Here is a 10,350-nt window from a genome sequence, read left to right as displayed (position 1 = left end):
AATTTCTGATTTTGTATAAAATCTAAATTTTGTTAAAAATTAAACATTTTGAAATTATTTATTTCATAAATTATAAATTAATTTTAAAAATAATATATAAGATGGATCAAATTGAACATAATGTAAGAAGTAGGGTAATAGGAGACGGAGGAAAAATAGCATTAAAATTCACAATGACTTTGTATATAACTAGATTTTATAATATTCATGCAAAGTATTTTTTGTATTCTTTAAAATTAGCAACGTACACTCAGTTATAATCAAAGCGTAACTACAGAAAATGGTGGAGGAAATAAAGCAAGATGTAAGTATTGTTTTTACTTAATTAATTTTACTTTTCGCTTCAATAATTTTCTAATGGCTTAGGCTTTTTTGTGTATATACTGTGACGCATATTAGCAACACTAAGGCTTACCATTATCTCAGACGATTCCAGAATACGAACGGAAAAGTTATGAAGCATTGATGGCCGCTGTCGAGAGACGCTATGGAAGCGAGCATAGAAAAGAGATATACCAAATTGAGTTAAAAAATTTAGAGCTTTATAAATGGAACACGGGATGTCGAAACGAAACGAGCTACGCATGCGAACCCAAAGCCAAAGTTTGCTGAAACGGTATCCCATGCACTGACCCAGGAAACTGCCTCACTTTTGAGTAAGCCAGCGTACAAAGCCCATCGTGTGGAAGTAGAAAAGCCAGATTGGGTGGACAAGATTTTGGAAACACTTAAGGGATCACAACAGAATGGGAGATATCTGTGTCGCAAATTCGAAGGAAATCAAGCAGTCTTACCGTCAGAGGGAATGTGAATGGCAAAGAACATGTACTGACTCTAGATACGGGCGCTTCTCATTCCTTGATTGGATCTGATTTGGCCAACAGGAGAGTTGGGAGCAAGGTTGCGTACGATCACTGGCGAGTATAACCAAGTCCGGGGAGAAGTGATCTGTGAAGTCTTAATTGAGAAGGTCATGGTTCTACACAAATTCGTTGTGGCGGAGATTGTTAATGAAGTCATATTGGGAGTGGACTCCTTAGTTGACCGTGACATCAAGATCGATATGCAGAGAAGGTTTATGCGTTATAAGAACCAGGATGTGCCGCTTAACTTGAGTTTGGAGAAAGGGTTCAGCAGTAAACTGGTAGTACTCGGTACTCAACAAAGACCACGAAAGTCAAAGGTAAAGGTTGATGCATCGAATGGACCAAATAAAGCGAAATCAAAAGTACCTGCTAGAGAAACACTGGCATTGACAAAACCAAATTGATGCACAAAAACGAAGGAAAGAATTTCCCAGAATTAATGCGAGGGTAGTTTCAAGCCAGGGCGCACTACTGTTGTGAAACGTGGGAACGATACTTATTATGCGAAGCCAATCCGTCAAGCGCAAGCTCTACGGAGTATTTCATTAGCCAAACAAGAGAGTGTGAGGGGACCAATCAGGATAATAAGTACTAGGATGAAAAACAGGTACGACAAGAACAATAATTCGGAAGGTATCCGGGAGGGATATTTGGTACTGCTATACAACTCTCACCGGCGGAAAGGTGTTCCATCAAAATTTTGGTGCAGTTGGGAAGGCCCGTACAAAGTGAAGAAGATCGAGTGATACCATCTACCGCATACAAATCCTTGAGAAACCACGAATTAGAAGGGTGGAGATGTTAGCGGCGTTTAGATCAGGAAATTTGTCTGATCGGGACGATCAGACTTAGGTGGAGGGCAGTGTTACCAATAATAATAACACTAAGGCATACTATCAGCTCTAAGCAGATACTAAGCAGTCACTTGTATCTACATAAACAAATCATCTACACATATGTACATAAAAGAAGCGGGGAGATATGCACAAACACATGTATATATCTGAGATGCTCACAAAAGTATGCAATCATCGGTCGAAGTATCACTCACATATACACGCGCATATGAGAAGCCATAAACGTGCATCTGTAGTTTATAGCTGGTAAACAAGTAGTAAATTCTAGAAGGAGAAACGCCTAGAAGTATGCGAACGAGGAAACCGAAGAATATAAAAGCAGCACCAGCTGAGGCATGGGGAATCAGTTTGATTTAAGCACGCTATTGGTTGTGAAGTGTTATTGTGGAGTGCTTTCAAATAGTCAATTTTTGCACTATTGAACATTGGAGTTATTTATTCAACAGTTTAGTGATTCGAACGTTAGCAGAAGATTGGAATAAGCGGAATTTCCCTAAATTCGTTACAATACTAATCTTTGCTATGCAAACAGAGAATATTAGTTTCATTCGTCTAACGATATATTATCTTAAATATACAGCCCAATTCTCAATATTTCACCGGGGGATTTCTCCCGTTCTCCATACAAAAATTTGCCATCCTCAACCATTTTGGTATGGAGAACGGGAAAAATCTCACCGGAAAAAGGATTGAGAATTGGGCTGATAACGATGAAAAAGGTACCGACCATATCTCAACCAAACTACTTTGTTGCTAAAGCTCACAGCTGAGTATATAATATTTTGTAACACCGATTTTCAAATCTTTTCTAGTTAGTATATATACTTTAACAATAAACCTTTATTTTAAACAGGCAATACCGAAGAGTGAAGTTTTGGCGCAACAGCACTTAATGCGAGAGTGCAAGGTGACGCTGAAGAAGGTGGAAAGCTCTGTGTGCAAAATTTCTGAGGAAGTCAGAGACAAGTAAATGGATGAAGTTGCCTTTCCAGAATGTATTAGAGGTTCTAATGGTGGAAGAAAGATTGAAGGTAGAGGAGTATGCTGTAGCAATGGTAATTTGACTCAAAACGTTCTCTTTTACCATAATTAAATTTCGCTTTTATATTTCAAAAGGCTCATCTGTTCAAAATTAAGGGCATTTCAGAAGACATACCCCGAGCAGTAAAGGAAATTTTTAGTGGCACGGTGATGGAAGTGTATAACTGGGCGGGGGCAGCTGGAAAGAAAAGTCTCGAAAAGCTTTCTTTGTTCTTGACATTTCTTCGCGGTAAGACGTTATAAAGAGAGATGTATAAACTGTATCCCTATATTGATTTTTGCTACATTATTAGATGTATTCATACACCAAGGATATGCATTGTTTGAAAAAGGAATAAGAAAGGCGGTTGAACTCAGCCATCACAGGATTGCACAAAGGAAATTCGCCAAAAAGAAAAATTTAGATACGGTACAGACAAGCCCACCAGCGCAATGAATTTTTTCTTCTTTACGTTTTACATTTAAGTTGTAGTTTTTGAATTTTCGGTTTATTATTTGTTTTTGATTTTTTTTTTTAGTTTGCGGAATATTTTTAAGTTAGTTACTTTTTTTAAGTTAGGCTAATCTTACTATATATTTGTGAAAGTATGTCTGTATGTATGTTTGGACTTGCAGTCTAAACCGCAGAATGGAATCGAACGAAATTTTGCCATGACATACTGATTGCGTCAATCTATGGTAGGCTGTATAAAAAAAAGGGGGTGTGGTACCTCCCATACAACTGGAATTTTTCGTAGTCAATATATCAGAAAGTATTAAGGCTAGACGACTGGAATTAAGTGAGTGGTTATATGAGACCAATCTCTACCCCCTCCAGGAAAACTGGGCATAACGAAAAAGGGGCCGTGGCATCTCCCATACAACTGGAATTTTTCGTTGTCAATATATCTGAAAGTATTAAAGCTAGACGACTGAAATTAGGTGAGGAGGTATATAAGACTAATCCATACCTCCTTGGGAAAAATTGGGGATAGCGAAAAAAGGGGCGTGGTATCTCCCATACAAATGGGGGTTGGGATTAGTCTAATATATTATTCTATATAGTACTGCTTTTATTTATACCCGAACGACGTCGGGTACTCTGCTAGTGTAATATATAAATGAAGTTTTTAAGTTCTCGTTATATTTTTAAGTTAATCAGTTACTTTTTTTAAGGTAGAATAATGTGGTACTTAAATAAAGTTTTTTAAGTTTTCGAAATATTTTTTAATTTAATTCCTATGTTTAATTGAATTTTTTATATAGTGTTTTATCATAACTACCTGAGACAAAAGAGACAAATAACTAATATATAAAAGCCTTTTTGACAAAACATGTTGTGAACAAAATTTAAAGAAATGAAATTTTAATTAATAATGAACACAAAGAAAAGCAATCTGATATATAAGTAAATAGTTTAAGTAAAAATTAAAAATGCAATTTATGCTTTATTTAAAGAAATTAAGCTTTTATGAATACTGAATCCATAAAAAAAGTAATGAGATACACATTTAAATAATAAATATATTATTATTAAATTATAATAAATAATGCAATATATATTGTTTTTTAGTTTTTTTTTATCATAAGTACCTGAGAATTAAAAGACAAATAATTATTAGGTTTTTAAAGAAATAAAATTCTAATGAATACATAGAGAAAAGCAATACGATATATATGTAAGTAGGTAAAGTTAGAATAAATAATGTAAATATATTTTATTTCAAGAAATGAAATTTTAATGAACAATGAAAACATTAAAAAAGTAATCAGATTTATACCTAAATAAGTAAAACTAAGTTAGAATAAATAATGTGATATATATATTTAATAGGACGTTTTGAGATTTTTATAGTCTTTTATCTTAAGTACGATATAAACATGTACATATATTGAATAATAACCAAATTTTTATACACATCTGTATATTTTTTATTTATTATGATGCATTCTCTGTGATTGATTTGCACATCCGGTTTGATGGATCCGCCCTGACAAATGTTTACATCATGTTTGATGGTTCCGCCCTGACTAATGTTTACCTCCGGCATGATGCCCTCGCCCTGATAAATGTTTACATCCGGCATGATGCCTCCGCTCTGACGAATGTTTACATCCGGTATGATGCCTCCGCTCTGATAAATGTTTATATCCGGCATGATGCCTACGCCCTGACAAATGTTTACAGCATGTATGAAGTCACACGTATACAGCCACACCCATTAGGTTTGTTATACTGCTAAATCAAACCTGATGGGATATTTGTACTGCGCCCTGATGTGACTTACAGCACTTCCTGACAGATGATCATTCATCTGATTGTCAGCTGTCTAGTAGGGATATTTGTTCCAAATATGTGCCAAATCGGACCACAAATACGAGTATTTTTAATATTTGGATCCTTGCCGCACCTAGCGGGATTTTTTTTTTCATAAACCAATTTCTATTCCTGTATGTAATAAGTGTTCCAAATCGGACGACAAATACCTAGCGGGAGTTTTTTAACAAAGCGATTTCAATTCGCATATGTAATATGTGTTCCAAATATGAACCAAATCGGACCACAAATACTATTTTTTTAATTTCCCGATCTTTGCGCCACCTGGCGGTGATTTTTTTCATATGTCGCTTTCTATTCATGTACGTAATATGCGCCCCAATTATGAGTTCTATCGGAGCAAAAATACGATTTTTTGAATATCTCGATTCTTGCGCCACCTAGTGGAAATTTTTTTGTCAAAGGTCGCTTTCTATTCATGTATGTATTATGTGTTGCAAGTATGAGCAAATTGCACCACAAATACGATGTTTTTAAATATTTTGATCCATGCGAACCTATCGAAGTTTTTTTCTTATTATTGCATTGTCATCGGGTTCTGAACTATATTTAAAGTTTCAAGCTTGTAGCTTACCGGGAAGTTACTTTAATTTCAAATACAAAATTCTGTTCGCTACACAGAGTCAAGCTAAATAAAACCGTTTAAAAATATGTCCAACTCTCCAAGTTTCCTGGATAGGTCAAGAGAGTTGAGAGGTCAAGAAAACGAACATCTTTCTATAACTTTGAAGAAGCCTTACAGGTAAGCTACATCCCAAACGACTAGCAGGTGGATGAAGCGAGCTATGATTTATAGTGGTACTGATATAAAGCAGTTTTCAGCGCACAGTACGCACCATGCAGCAACATCGGCGGCATTTAGGAAGGGCGTTCATGTGGAAACTATCCGTAAAACGCCAGAGTGGGCAAAGAAATCGGAAACATTCGATCGATTTTGTAATCGAATTATAACTAATGAAACAAGGTTTGCAAAATCTGTTACTATTAGCGTTGAAATCGATATAAATAGTTAAGTACAATGTAAATCTTTTAAAAATTTCAAAACCTCACGACAAATCTCTTACGTGAGCTAAGTTCGAATTATGCTATCTGTCTCGTCCGAAGATATCAAACCCGCCCACCACAAAAAGGGTAAGATTAAGAAATATTCCATAAAATTTTTGCGCAGAACACTTTTTGCAATTCTGTGTTTATAAAAAATTACCATGGTTGGGTCCAACTCCGACCAAAATGATTTCAGCGCAAAACACTTGTGTGCACAATTTTTGTTTTGGAAAAACAAAATCATCAAAATTAAAACAACCACATAAAAGTTTTAATTTGTTTTGCAAATATCTCTTATAGTCTGACCTAAAAAATTTGGGAATGTATTAAGAGTGTGAAGCTGTCGTATAGAATTACCGCTTCATCTTTCCCGGTATTTTTGGACGCGTATTAATATTCGATCATAGTTATAGTTTTGCCACAAACAACGAAAAGTGGAATTGTGTTACCTGCAGCTTTTAATTGCTTTTGAAGAGGTTTCCACTGGCGATACGAAAAGAGAGTTGGGTCCACAACGACGTTGGAATATTTCCCGTTAACCATTTACCAATCGATGGTGTATTTGGGAAGCCATCTTTCATAAGCTCCCAGCTAGAGTTCATTTCTTTTTCAGCTTGTTGATAATCACCCCAATCACGCAATCCGACGTAGACTGTATTTTTGGGAAAGTTGCAAAATTGCTATCATGCAATTCGACCGTCTCCGAAAGCAAATTCGAAATTCGTACAGTGGCATTACTGAATTCACACGGAACGTAAACTTTTGACGCTTATTGGAAATTTTCTACGACAAGTTCTTGCCAAAAGAGAAAATTTTCGAAAAGCGAAAAATATTCGAAACAAAAGCAGCAAATCGAAAAATGTAAGGTTTTATTTAAATGACGTGTACACCCAGTTTCTGTCACTATTATACAGTTTTATATACTTTTACAGGTCCAAAGTAATTACCACAAAACAACAATATGCGCTCCTAATTGAATTGCTGCAACGAAAACCCGATATGGCTCAGAGATTTACAGTGTTCCAAGGAAGAGGCGGCTGAGTTCTGGAAAAATGCGGCAGAGGAACTCAATAGTGTATGACCGCCTGTCAAGGACATTTCCAGCTGGAAGAAGGTAGCATATTTTAATTGTAGCTTAAGTGTACAATTCGTAAATACGTTGTATTTCTTATTATTTTTGCAGGTATGGCTGAACTGAAAGGCATATATAAAGCGAAAATTAGTAGAGAAGAAAACGGACCAATCTGCTACAGGTGGGTGCCGAAATAGACAGCATCATTTCAAAGATTTTGAGGAAGAGGTGATACGATTGACTGCATTGAAGACGAGCACACGAGGCATACTGAAGACAGTACATGCTGGCCTACCTGTGGCACGTAATCTTCCTGTGGCAAGTAGACTAAATGAGACGGGGGATAACTCATCTCCGCAGCAAGTGACCAGCAATGCCGAGGCGTACTCGTGATGGTCAGAGCCCACCCGAAGCTCATACCGAAGATTTAATTAAGGAACAAATTTCGTTGCAGAAAAAGTTCCACGAGAAAACCAAGGAGAAATTAGAAGGCATTTCGTCAGATATGAGTCGCTTATGCAGAGCATTTGAAAAGCAAATAGCTATGGAAAATTTATCAGCTGCAAAAAACACAATTAAGCAAAAAATGCTTACAGTAGAGGAAAATAGCTTTTTAGCACTTTAGTGGGCGTACAGTTTAAAAATATTTAGTTTTTATATTTATTTTAAATTTTATGAACGTGTGAGTGGTCCACAAATATTTTTGTTCGTGTCTGCGAAGCTAAGTTATTGTAAGATCATTACTTTCACTTAAATATAACGGTTCAACTATTTCTAAAACGTTTTCTGAAATACCAGCCACCCGATAATGGATACATATTTTATGTAAGGCTGCAGCTACGTTTACGATTTCAGATGCTTTCATAGGCTCATAGGGAAGCTTATGAGCTCCTATAAGGCATCTAAAGCTTTTTAGAGACATCGATCAACCGTTCAATAATATTTCTTCCCTTTGCTTGTACCTTGTTGTAATTTGCCTCGGGGCTTCCCGAGGGTGGTGCCCGAAAAGGTGTCATTAGCAATGGTTCTAGGGCATATCCTGCATCTCCTGTGAAAAGTAAGACAAATTTTAATAAAAACAGTTTTTTTTTTGGATTTTATAGAAATTGTATGATAATGATATTATTATAAGGACGATATGTGTAAATATTACCCAAAATCCGTGACTTTCGTTCACCGTCTAGGTACTTCTTTTCAAAAAATGATCTCGCACCGCTGACATTCCATATGTGAGAGTCATGATTATTTCCAGGATACTGTGCATTTACGTTTCGGATTTTCATGTTATTATCGCATACCTGCAAATTAATCAATACATTTTGAGTGTACATAAATTTACCATATATCTTACAATCATTCCGTTGATACTGAAGTAACCTTTCCGGTTATAAGAAAAATTTGTCGTCAGCTGGATCAACGATTTTAATGTGTGTCCCACCTATAAAAAAAATTGCGTCCGGAAAGCCGTATTTCTGATAAAAGTCCATTTTGGCTTGCCTTCTTTCTTCAATATTTAAGTCTAGATTCACCCACTCCAAAGATGAGTTTGCAGGGTTGCCAATATGTCTTTTAAGACATAACTAATGTGGATTGCGCCATTGGAATATCGAAGTCATTACCTACTCCATGCTGGTACGCTCCCTCGGCAAAAAAACGTAAAACCGAAGACAAGCGATGTAGAAGAGATATAGATGATGACCTTGATGAACTCGAATTTCTCTGCAGAATACTTAGGACCTGCGTAAAGGCCGCCTTATTTAGCTGATAATTTTTTATAAACCTGCATTTTGAAAAGTTTTGAGGAATTGATTACTTATACGTATATGTATGTATGTACTTACATTGTTTCGTCCACACCAAAAGGATTGCTGAGATCCCTCAAGCATTTCCTCTGTTATTTTAGACCCCTCCGGCTCCCGTCTCTTTCTTACTCAGCTAAAATAACTGAAAATGCCACAGATTCCATGTTCTGATTGTAAACTTAACAAATATTTAACCTATTTGTATTTTTTTTTTAATTTTTGTATTTTTCCGACCCAGATGATCTGGAAATGTCAAAATTCAAAGTTTATGTATGGTAGCAATTTCGAGTTCACATGGGTTGAGTGATAGCAATTTATTCGGATTCGTACAAATTATTCGAATTCGTAACATTGCTACGATGGTTTGCGTGATTAGGCTGAATACCTACCGTCCGTCCACATCATAGCCGTGTCGTATGTAACAACAGCTGTACAAGCAGATCCATTAAATTCACTCCGCGTACCATGTTTGCAAATATATTCATTTTGATGGGCATCCTGCGTTGGAATAATATATGCAAATAAACTTTGAGGTTTAAAACCTCTCATAAAATCACGCAATGCGCTGCCTTGTATGGTTAGGGATGCAACGATATTATTATAGTGTCGATACTTTTGGTCCTATCCATGGTTCAACTATATACAGGTTGGCTCATCTGTAAAGCAACAAAAAATGTCTGTTCAAATTGTCAAAATCTGTGTATTGGTGTTGGTGCGAATGGTATGGAATGGAAACATAAAACTTAGCAGTTTTTGTATGTCTAAGTAAAATGTTGCCAATGTGTTGGTTTCATTTTGAGTTTGCCATCTCCTTTTGACAATCCCTTCGACCATGCTATGATATAAATAAAATCAGCTGATGAGATGAGCCAACCTGTACATAATTGAACCATGGTCCTATCCGATGAAAACTTGTAATAATTGCGTTCTAATCATGGTTCAACTATATGCTTGGCTAATCTCTACAGCAACAACATACCTTTGTTCATATTGTCAAAATCTTCGTGTTGGTGTGAGGCGAATGGAATGGAGAGAAAAAAATAACACTTTGCAATTCTTTTGTGGGTAATTTTTACGACAGCATGACTGCCAATACGCGTCCAATAGTATTAATAATCCGAAGGCGGAAAATAAAAATTTTATCTCGTTCAAAAATATTAACGAAAAACCGAAAAAATACCCACGGGTACCTCCGAAACCGGGGGTGGTATCCATAGTATTTTTACGCAGAACACCTTTCTGCGTTGGCGGCCTTCGGCCGCGCTTATAGAAGATTACCCTAGGTGGGTCCAACACCGGTTTGGAGACCAAAACTATATCCGCACAAAACACTTGTGTTCACAATTTTTTT

The 10,350-nt window shown here is 36.2% G+C and overlaps 1 pseudogene; it reads left to right on the top strand.

Annotated features, from left to right (window-relative positions):
• Positions 1 to 280: 280 nt before the first annotated feature.
• On the top strand, positions 281 to 7,822 carry LOC137239730 (uncharacterized; annotated as a pseudogene).
• Positions 7,823 to 10,350: the final 2,528 nt, after the last annotated feature.

The sequence above is a fragment of the Eurosta solidaginis genome, chromosome 1 (genome assembly GCF_040869045.1).
Source record: "Eurosta solidaginis isolate ZX-2024a chromosome 1, ASM4086904v1, whole genome shotgun sequence".
In the NCBI taxonomy this organism is placed as follows: domain Eukaryota; kingdom Metazoa; phylum Arthropoda; class Insecta; order Diptera; family Tephritidae; genus Eurosta; species Eurosta solidaginis.
The sequence above is the reverse complement of the archived record's forward strand: the minus strand, read 5'-3'. Positions and strand labels throughout refer to the sequence as shown.